Consider the following 12,063-nt stretch of genomic DNA (forward strand, 5'->3'; position numbering starts at 1 on the left):
TACAATTCATCTTCCACGTGAAGGCATTCATTGGTTGTCCCTTCATCACCAACACCTTCAATGTCATTGTCATTATTCCACACACAAGGTTGATTGACAGAAATAGTTTCCCCATGGTGCACCCAAGTCTTGTATGAAAGTGATATCCCTTTTCGGATCAAATGATATTCCACATCCTTAAAGGTATGATGTTCAAAATTTAGGCAATCCATACACGGACAACGAATTCTATTATCTATGCCAACATTTGTCATTGCAAATTGGAGAAATGACTTAACCCCTTCTCTATACTCCGAACTCAATCTATTCCTAATTGACATCCAACTCTTGTCCATATTTGGTGACCTACAAAGTGAAGATTATGTTAGGTGAATAAAGCAAAAACCAATTAACTAAAAATGAATTTTATTCCTATTTTGGAGGTTAATTTTGTTATAAGGTGAAAAAGTTATTTATACGCTTTAGGCAAGCATCAAATCTCACATTCCTTCCTATATTATTCAACTATAATAGTTATTGATTCCATTATGGTTGTTTTAGTATTCAATAAGCATAATATTGAACACTAATGCTGCTGCCAAGAAAAGAAGAAAAAAAATATTAAGAACCAACAGGAAGTTGCTGTTACAGCTTGAAGCTGCTGCTACAGCACAAAGAACCAAATTATATTAACTGAAAAGAGAAAAGAGAATAGATATGGATTATTTGAAAAGAAAAAAGAGAATAGAGAAAAGAGAATAGATCACCTAGGACCAACACTATGGATATCCAATAGGGAGAGAGAAAAGAGAATATCCAATATATACATAAGAAAGGAATGGTGGGAATGCTTTTTAATAAAGTGTACAGATATATTCAATGAACCATATCTTCATCTTATAGATTTGTCAAATAAATTATTTGTTATGTACAATTTATAGGATTATTTGTTTTTTTTTTTAAAGAAATTATCGAAGTGATAATTTTTTTTACAACATAGGAGGTAAGAATAAGTTAAATAAATTAAAAACATCTAATTATTAAATTGTTAAAAGTCTATGTATGAAAATCAAATGATAGATATTAAAAAAAAATAAATCAGAAAGTATGTATGAAACTCAAATGATAGAGATATAGATATAGACATAGACATAGATATGGATTCTTCACTAGAAATAGAAATGAGGGCAGTGAGTTGACAAATTGCAGAGAGCATTCGATGAAACAAGATTGAGAATGGACTCAGTTAAAACTTCCCTAAAAGGATGGATAAACAACCCATATTTGTCAGTCTCAAGGCTTAATTTATGCAATTTAAAAAAAAAATCATGCCCATATTAAGTTTAATTCATTTTAGATTATCTATATATACTAAACTATCTAAAACATGCAGCAGATACATTAGGTAATCACTATAAATTTCAAGCAACTGCTTGTCAGTCTCAAGGCTTAAAACCCAGTTTAGACAACTAAGCATATATACCGTTCAACATACACCGCCGTCATTTTTCTTTACGATTTCACAGTGAATTAAAGCAGAAAAGAGAAAGGCAAGGAAATATGGGGGATTCACATATCAATAATTTAAATAGTATGATGAAGCACAGAATTCTAGAGTGGGTACAAGATTTTACTACAATTGCAGTCTTTTATATAATGATAAGCTCCACTCTATGCTCACCTCTGACTTTACACCCAGGCACAAAGAAGCAGCTGCCACTATGATCAAGATGAGCAGGGTTATATCATGGAAAGCATCCCAAACAAAGTTCTGCAAGACATAGGCACAGAAATAGTATAGCAGCACCTTTTCCATTTTCACACACAGTGAAAAATCAACAAGAATATAACAATGACCATAAAAGTTGTAATCTTGGCAATGTATACCCAAAAACTCCGTCCTTTTTTTTGAGGATATGTGTTGGATCCAAATGCATTCCTTCGTTTCAATAAATCATCATCATCTCCAAGTAATCCCTTCTGTTCATCTACTTTTAAAATATCAGCAACTCCTTTAACCTGATGGGGTAGCACAAACATTCAGATATGCAAAAGAAGCATAGGAAATGATCTAAGAACTAACAATAAAAAATAAAATAAAAAAGAAAAAGAAAACAATGAGCTGCTAATAGACTTGCCCCTTCAAATTGCTCCAGAACAGAAAAATCACGATCCCTTGTAATTGAAACAAGTTGCTCCCGATGAATACCAAAATCACTAGCCAAAGTTGTAGGTAATTTTGGGCGTCCTGGCACTAAGGGAAACCAACTAAATCAACGAAGGCATGTAACAACAGCAGCTTTAACAACTACAAGGAAAGCCTGGTCAAGAGCTCTGTAATAAGTTAATAACAAACTTTTTAGAAACAATAATTTTAAAAAATGATAATGAAGATGTCCATGATTAATGAGAATAAAGCATGACCAATAAATTTCCATGGCATTGCGTCTTGCTAAATCTAAAAGTTCAAGTACAAACATACATTCAAAAGATCTGACTCAAGCCTTAACATTGGACCAAAAAGACTACGGTTGCTTTCTATTAAAAATTTCCATAATATCTTGTCAACTACATAACACTATTAATGTAACAATTGTGTATCAATGCAAAATTTAGCAGAAAATGTGGATAATTCCTTTTGTGTACTCATAGTAGTAATAGAATTCCATTAGAATATTCAACTGGACCAGATTGACCATCAATTACAAGCCTCCTTTAAGGCTGACAAATAAACAGACTAGGTTTAAAACAATACTTAGCAACAAAAGAAAATTTTGCAACTTACAGGCATCCACGGTTACCATATTTATATGACTAATTAAAGGATGTGTAAAAGCATTAATCTGCTTGTAAACCACATAAAGTAACCAAAAATAATAATATGATAATAATGAGACTACATATAGACATGGGCGGAGCTACAAGGAGGTGAGTGTGATCAATTGACCCCAAATGAATTTTGAAAATGTTTTTCTTTTACCAATGTATAATTATGCACAATTTTTTGGGATTTTCAGAATTGACCGAAGTGGAATTGTTAAAAAAACCAAAGATGGAGTTGCAACGACGAAAAACAGGAACACAGGGGACCATAAATCGATCGATTATATATATATATATACATGAACAGAGAGAGAGATTGAGAGAGAGAGAGACACTAACCTGGTAAGTACAAGGCGGAGGCGAAGATGAAGAGCGGCAAACCCAAGGGACGAAGTGAGGAGATGGTGGGTAGGGTTTGATGAACCGATCGGAAGCTCAAGGAAATAGGAAACTTTTTTTTATTAAGGAAGAGGGCAACAATGAGGGAAGATCAAGGCTCAGGAAACATTTTTTATTTATTTTTTTTTCAAACGACGTAGTTTTTTTCCTTTTCGCGACCAACATCTGCTGGTAGCCAAAAGATTTGATGTCCCGCCTTTTTTTTTCGCGCTCCCGCCATCACGTTTGGCGACCACATTTTCTATTTGGTCACAAATACTTAACTATTAGCCACCAAAAAAATGTTGGTCACTAAAACACCATCATCCGTGACCAAAATAAATTTTGGTGGCAGATTACTATACTTTTTGTGACCAACTAAAAATAGGTGGTCACTAAAGGTGTTTTTTCTTGTAGTGCTTGCTACAGGATGGCACCCTGCAGAGCTACCTTTAGCTCGGTTCGTTTCCCTACTAACACCTCGGCCCTCTACGGGGTTTAGCATTGGACAGCTAGGTCAAGGCCCTAGCAACCTACTTCTGGCTAGCTTGGTGCCTAAACGGTCTAGGACCGCGCTTTCCAAACACTTGCCACAAATATCGGAATCTCGGCCCAATTTAATCACATAAATTACCCTCTCACTACTCATTTTCCACTTGATGGAACTAAGATTGCTATGATTTTTCCAGTATGAATACAATGAGTTAAATAAGGGTCTCCTGTTTTCCTTAACTAGTCATGGTGTGATTTCCTTGCAAATGCTTTTACCTTCAAAGATTTGATGTCTTAAAGACAATCCAACAATAGATATATGCGATCCGACAGTGAAATAGAGATGGTAAATCTTTGCATCGTTAAATATGGGATACTTGCCCCACCTACAAAATATATATGTATATATGTAAATATACTCCCTAAGATTTATTTAAAATATAGATTGTCCGCTGTGATTTGAAAAATTATAAATATCCCATTATTAAAAAATATCTAAGAAAATTAACTGAAAAAAAAAACTTGTAGCTACTTTCTTATACAATATTAAAATTACTTGAATTATTAATTGAAATAAAATTTTGACATTATTAAAAGTTACTAATTAACTTGATGATTTATTAATAAAAAGAATCATTTGTTATGAAATTATAAAGAAAAAATGTAATTTTTAAAATTATAAGAAGTACATATATATATATATATATATATTTGATTTTTCTCGTACGACCTTTGCCAACTGACTCAATCCCTAACCGAAAACTCTTTCTATAAGTATATTTCAGTTGCTAGAGGTGACATCACGAACAAATCACTCAGCAAGAATTCTCTTTATCTCTCTCTCTCACTCCCTCTCTCAAGAATTCTCCAATCCGACGGAGTGGTGGTTCTCAAAATGATGAAAGGATGATACATGATAAACTCTGTCTCTCTCTATCTCTATTTGTTTGTCTATGTGTCTCTGTTTCCATGTCTCTCTATCTCTCTTCTAAGTGAATCCACTTTCTTTCTTTCCTTTTTTTTTTTTTTTTGTTGTTTCAAATCAAAGCAACCCATCATTCAACAAAATTCAATCGGTTCAATGTAAAAAATTGTTTTTAACACTATTAATGGTATACATTTTTTCTTTAAATGATATTGATATTTGAATTGAAAATGAAAAAGTAGTCTTTGAAGATGGAAACCCACGAATCGATTGATTAAGTTCGCCAACCCATGAAACTGAATATCAGAAATGTAAGTGTTCTATTTATCATTTAATAAATAAGTTGTGTCTTTTGTTTTTGTTAGGATTGATAATATATATATATATATATATAGGGAAATGATACATGAGAAAACAGATGACTATTGCGCTGAACTACTAGAATGCATTGCCTAGCTAATTGCGTTTGATCTGTGGGCTAAGAAGTTAAGGGAACAGGAGTGTCATGGACAAAGAAAATTAAAGATGGTGCTCTACGCTGCTATTGATGATGACGAGACCAATTTCAATCCGGCAATGTAGAGAGTAGAGGTGAACAAACAAAAAAAACCTATTTTTCTTTTATCTTTGATTAGTAATGGAGACAAAGCTGTGGGGAAATTGGCTCAAACTTCTCTACGAAGAAAGAAGAAGGAAAGAGAATAATGATTTCTCTTCTCTCGCTTGCAGAATGAACCAAAAGCTCCTGAATAATCAAGAAGCAAGTAGCAAACTTCAATTTGGATTGAAGCTCTGTGAAGGTCATCCAAGGAAGCTTTCCAAAAGCGTCCGAAACGCAGTGAAATTTTCTTCACTACCTACGCATCTCACCCTGGGTGGAAGCCTATAAATAGATAGGTAAGAGCATCTCCAATGGTTGTTGCTATATTGCCATTGCTATTGCTATATTTTGGCAATGAATAGTGCTATCTTGCCAAATTATAGCAATGGTGCTCCAATGGTCACTTGTTATTTTGGCAAATCTTAACCAACTTTCTCCAAGTTTGTAGGTATTGTTTGGATATAGGTGATGGGTCATTTCACACACCAAAATTAAACACTAAACTATACCAAATTCCTTAGAATAATGGTAAGTCCAGGTATCGATCCACAGGGACAATTGGGAAATTAAACTAATTTAATTGTTAAATTCCTCAATTAATTTTGATAAAAAAGATTGATTGTTCATAACTTGATAATAATTAAATTGAATGTGCGAATAAACTAGCAATTATAAATAAATATGAATTTACAGATTTGGGGAAAAACCTAGGGCAATGAGTTCACCACTAGTTACGTAAATAAGGTTTCAATTTGAAATCAATTATGCTACGGTTCAAATGGAATAATACTTCGCAAATACAAGTTCGGAGCATTTACCAAGAAAATTATCATGTTTAATGTACGGGAACGAACCATCTTAAGTTATACAAGTCGTTCGCTCTAAACTAGGGTAGCAAATAACTCGTCCATCGTAGTGTGGCTCGTCTCATACCTTGAATATGAAAGAGAAGAAAACCATTGTATGGAAAGCATTCAGCAATCACAGAAAGCCAAATACTTGAAGAATTAGTGGAAAATATATATTTGAAACTTCTAAAACACCATACAATTGTTCAAACCTTTACATAATCAAAAACTAAAAAGAAAACCTAATTACATATCTAGGGTATCATCAAAACCCTAGAAAAGAAAAGCCTAGCCACTCATGGAGGACTAAGAAGAGGTGGAAGAGATGGAAGTCTCCATGGGAATTTGCTTTGAAAATTGAGAATCACCTTTTTATAAACCTTAGCCTCCTCTTTCTCCCTAGAATATTTCAGAACCCTATTCCAGCCTCTTTTCTGCCTTTTTATACCTCTGTTGTCTTTCAAACAGGTTTAAAAGAGTGACACAATTTTCGAGGTGCTGCCGCACGTACGGAAAAAGTCAACACACGTGCTGGAAAAAGTCAACGCACATGCGAAAAGAACTTTTCTCCACAAGTCCTGTATTTTTGCTCATTTTATGCTCCCACTGTGTACAACCTGATTGACATTAAACAAACATAACATATATAGTTTGAAAAGCAAGTAAAGTTAAAAGATCCTAATTAACGGCCTCAGTGTTGCACAATTCGGCCTTAATCATTTTTTTGTGATTTTATTTTTGTTTATTTTTTGTCTTTTGTGACTTTTTTTTAACTGTTTTGTAAAAAAAATTATATATTTATATTATTCCCGACTAGACAAATAGAAAAATTGAAAAAAATTGAAAAATTGGAAAAAAAAATTAAATATAATTCACCCCACCAAAAAACATATCACTACATATTTAATAAATTTTTTTTAACTACATATAAAAAATAAACAATCACCAATTACCTACCAACATTCATTCACCAACAACCATCCATTATTCACCCAGCATTCATTCACCAACAACCACCCACCCAACAATCACCCATTCATCCACCCACCCAACAACCACCCATTATTCATCCACCCACCCACCCAACAACCATCCATCATTCACCCACCCACAATTTTCTCTATAAATATGACACAAGATTTTCTATAATTTTCATATTCACCTACCCATCATTTTCATATCTTCTAAACTCTTTGTACCTACCCAGAAGATTTTCTACAATTTTCATATTCACCCACTCACCTATCCACCCACAATGAACAATTTGACTAAAGCCAAATTTGTAGACACCCCATTTTTGACCGTCCTCAAGACTTGGACGTCACCGTTTGAATACTCGGTGATCATCCCTATTTGTGTTCGTCTTGAATTCCCGGAAGTCTCGGCTACGCGCCTTGCCTCAGGATCTCTCGACTCGACTGTTTTGTGTTTAGTTTTGCACCAAACACTTGTGTTTTTGCTTTGGATGGCAGGGAATGGCTTGTTAGCCATCCCCACACTCCACCGGCCATGGCTTGAGGCCACCGGCTGTGTTTTGTTGCCATCGGCCAAATGTTTGGCCAACCGGCACTCTAGATGGTCGACCGGCCATCTATTTTGGTCAAATTGCATTTTTGGCTGGCCAACCACTGTTCATCTACTTTTGCAGATATTTTTATGCCAACTATGCTAGCTGGCATACACTTTGCTCCCCTCCATACACGTGTGTGGAGGGATCTCCCTCTTGACTAGCTTGTTTGGAAAGCTTTACAAGAGGGATTGTCTATAAGAGGGAGCCTCTTGTCCCTCCATTAGGGTTACAACATTTTTTCAAAGGGCTCTGATATTAGGGTTAGGGTTTGCATATCCCCCATCTCTATATCTCTCTTTCTTTTGTGTATAAGTGTGTGTTTGGTCTTATTATTGCACACAAACACCCACCATTACACCTTACCTTAGCTACTGAGGTGCTAGGGAGCTGTTCTTGAAGTTCTTGACTGGTTTTGAGCTTAAAGAACCAGCTGGAGCATTGTTTGTGAAGAAAGTCTACAAGGGAAAGAACTTCACCCTTTATTCTCCATTTTTGCATAGATTTTTAACTTATCTTGTAACTGTTTTTAGACTTTGTATATAACATATAAAAGTCTTATTTTTGCATGCTCTAAATAGTTGTCTAAGAGTGTTTTAACCTTTGGGGTTGTTTGACCCCTCTTAGGGCTTGTTTGGCCCCATTTTTGTGCTATTTTGGTGAGCTCCGGGACCACCTTGTTTTGGCCTCCTCACACTGAAATCTTGAGGAATTTTAGTGGTGGGGATGGTGGTTTAAGGTCCTAAGAAGGAGAGGGCCACCCCCTCTCCTTGTTGTCTTCAAAATGTGCCATTTAAGCCTCATGTGTGAGCACCATTTTTGAACTCATGTTGGCCATGTTTCAGTAGGTATTTGGTAGTATTTTGCCATGCTTTACCTCTGTTTTTACTTCACACATTTTTGAACTCATGTTGGCCATGTTTCAGTAGGTAATTGGTAGTATTTTGCCATGCTTTACCTCTGTTTTTACTTGGTTTAGACACACCATGCTTGCTTAGCATACATGTCTTGTATTGCCATGAATTGCCTTAACATGCCTTGTGCTTTGAGCCTTGTTTCTAGCATGTTTTTGGCTTAGCTTTGTGAAGCTTTTATACTTGTTTTAGCATGCTAAAGGTTTGTTTTTGGTCATTTGGGTTGTCCATGCCTTGCTTTGTATAGCTACCATGTAACCTCTCTTGTATGCCTTAAGCATTAACCCCTCTAGCATGTCATCCTTGCATCATTTCAGTGGTTTGGAACCACTTGCCATGCCATTTCAGTCCATGTGGTGTGCTTGTATGCTTGCATTTGATGCCCTTTTAATGTGTTAGAGGTTTGGTGTTTCATGCTCCATGTTTGTGCTATTGTGTATGCCTCTAAAATTCATTTAGATGCCATCTAAGTGGTTTTTGGGGCCTACTTTTGCATAATTTGAGACTGTTTTGATTCACTTCGATCATTTGTTTCATGTGTCATATGATCATGGTTTAAGTCATTGGGCTAATTCCAAGCTTTTATGCATGCTTTGCTTGTTTTGATTAGTTGGTTTGGCACCTCTTTTCATGATTTTCAGAGCTTATATTGCTTGCCATATGCCCATGTTTAGCCTCTTTTAAGTGTGCTTAGAAGTTGCTTCTTTATGCCTAAGTGATGAACCATGTTTGCATGCATGATTGTATGTTTGGATACTTGGTTCAGGACATGTTGTTGCATGCTCACCTTGTGTGTTGATTGCATACTTGTGTGTTATTACATGTTTAGGTTGCTTAACATGTTTGCTCCATGTGTTGTTGCATGTTTGAACATCCACATTGCATCTTGCACACTTGTTGGTTTGTATTGCCTCATGCCTTGCATGCTTGCTTGCATAGGTTGTATGCCTAGTATGCATTGTGCATTGCATGCCCATGCTGCATACTTAGTTAACATGCCTAGGTTGCATTTGGCATGCATGCCTTGCCTTTTGATTAACCATGATTGAGGTTGGGCCCCTTGTTTGTTTGTATGCATTTCATTCTAATATTGAATTGCATGCTTTGGCTTCTTGGGCCACCACGCAATGAAATGCGCGATTGGTAGTCCGAGGGTCGAGCACCATGCTCCCTTGAGTCTTAAACATGATATGGAGTGTGGTTGTGCAAACATTTGCTTTGAAATGCATTGTCATGCCTTGTCTGTCCTCTGTTGCTGTCAAAACAGGTTGCTGCAGGAAGCTTTGGCCGGCCGGCCATCTATACTACCGACCGACCAATTATTGATGGCCGAGAGCTCAACAAATGGTCGATGACCATCCGGACATGGTCGGTGGGGTTTCCACTTGGTCGGTGGTGATCCATAGTGTCCATGGAGCATACCTTGGGATTTGTGCAATTTTCAGAGGAGCAGAGCAGAGGAAACAGAGGCAACTTGTGCATGGTAGTCGACTTCCGAGCGGAACCGAGGGCGCATACATTGGGCCCTCTTCCCGAGGCTGCTTTTACTGCTTAATTAGCTTAGTTAATTTGCTTAACTAGTTAATTGTCTGTAATATTTAATTAGCTTGATAGTTAGTTAAATTGTATTATTCTTTCGGTCCCTCCGAGCGAGGGCAAATTTGTAATAAATGTGGGTGCGTGTGTGCATGTCTTCCAACCCCCACTTCTTTCTCCCTTTTACTTACCTGCTTTTGATGGTTAGTATTAGGGAATATTTAATTTAGCATCCTTATGTTATGCATGCGTGCATCATTCATCAGTATTGCATGCACCGAGCTCGGCGCATCATGCTAACTGCATAATATATTTCAAATCTAACTTGAATATCTGTTATTTGCGCATTCCACATGCCATCCTAGGATTAGCCAAGCCTATTCTAGTGACATTTTGTATGAGATACATTAGCCACCTTAACATGAATTAGGATCATGCATATAATTACTAACTAGTTCACTGTTTTGGCACGGAGTACAATGTAAATATTTGTGCTTTAGCATCTCACATGAGTATGAATGTTAACATGACAGCATGCTTACCATGTGGCTAGATGCTTATGTGATATGAACTGCCTGAATGCCTGTGGGTGAAGGTTGGATTGCTTGAGTTGGAACAACTCATCAAAATCTGTGTTTTGCCCTACTCACGAGTAGCAAATTTCAAAACATTTTCCAAACAAACGGATATGCGATGTTTTGTTTCAAATTAGGCGATCTAGTCTATACTTGTTTTGCTGTGCGCATCACATAGTAATTCTAGCTAATTAACCGGAATAAGAACACATAACGTTTTCAAAATTAGATATCATGGTTAGTAGAGGCCGATCTTCGGATCGAGCGAGAGAGGGTGATTATGAGTCGCACAAAGATAGAAGATGCAGATGGAGAGAGAGTTGAGCGTGAAAATGAAAAGAAAAATCAAAGGAACCAAGATATCATAAAATTTGGGGATTTTGGGCACCAAGGGCTTGACAAAAAGGAGGATTTATTTATTTTTATTTATTTATTTTTTTTTTGGTCCATTAGCGACCGCACAACAAAGGCTATGGCCAAAAAAAAAAACTACCTTTTTTTCCTCTTTTTGATTCAGTAATTGTTGTCGCAAAAAGTGACTATTGGTGACAAGATATTAATCGTTGCAAAAAGTTACTTTTTGCGACGAATAATTATGCTGTCGCAAAAGGTTCTATGTCATATACCCATTTTTCTAGTAGTGTAATAAGTAATTTTTTATTTTTTCACCCAATTTTTTTTTTTAGTTTTTTAGAAATAGAAATTTTGAAACTAATTTCTGAAAATAAAACCAAATATATTGAAATTGATAATCCAACCACATTCTTTGAAAAAATTTAAATTATCTCGAATTAGCCATCTCAACATAAGAATATGATTGGGTTTGATGGGTTCATTTTGTGATCTAATTCAATGATCACTTTAATTTTAACTAGAATATTTAAAACTCTTTCAAAAGTTATAATAAAAACACAAACCACTAAATCACTTCATTTTACTAGCAAAACTTTTACCAACGAATAGCATTATCATCGCTAAATATTTAACTCTTTGCCCACGCCAACTTGTCGTCGCCAAAAGTAATCACACTAATAGCAACGCTCATTGTGTTGCTAAAAAATAACCCTCGTAGTTAAAATTTTTGAAATTTTGGCGCCAACCAATAATTTTGACGCTTAGTGAATGCTATGGCTTTTTAGCGACGGTAGTAAATTGCGTCGCTAAAGGACTACTTTTACCAACGAAATTCATCACTGTGTTGCCAAAAATATACTTTTAGCTATGAAAAATTGACGTCGTCACCAAAAGTAGTTGTCAAAAATGCAATTTCTTGTAGTGAGTGTAACACTCTAATGTAACATACATAAAAACTTTTTAGTGTAATACTCTAATATAACATACAAACTCCTTAGTGTACTTTTCTTAAATGTAACACTCAAAAAAAAAAAAAAAAAAAAAAAAAAAAAACCTCCATAGTGTAACACT

Source organism: Camellia sinensis, chromosome 1, assembly GCF_055761805.1.
Source record: "Camellia sinensis isolate YWXY chromosome 1, ASM5576180v1, whole genome shotgun sequence".
NCBI classification, from domain to species: domain Eukaryota; kingdom Viridiplantae; phylum Streptophyta; class Magnoliopsida; order Ericales; family Theaceae; genus Camellia; species Camellia sinensis.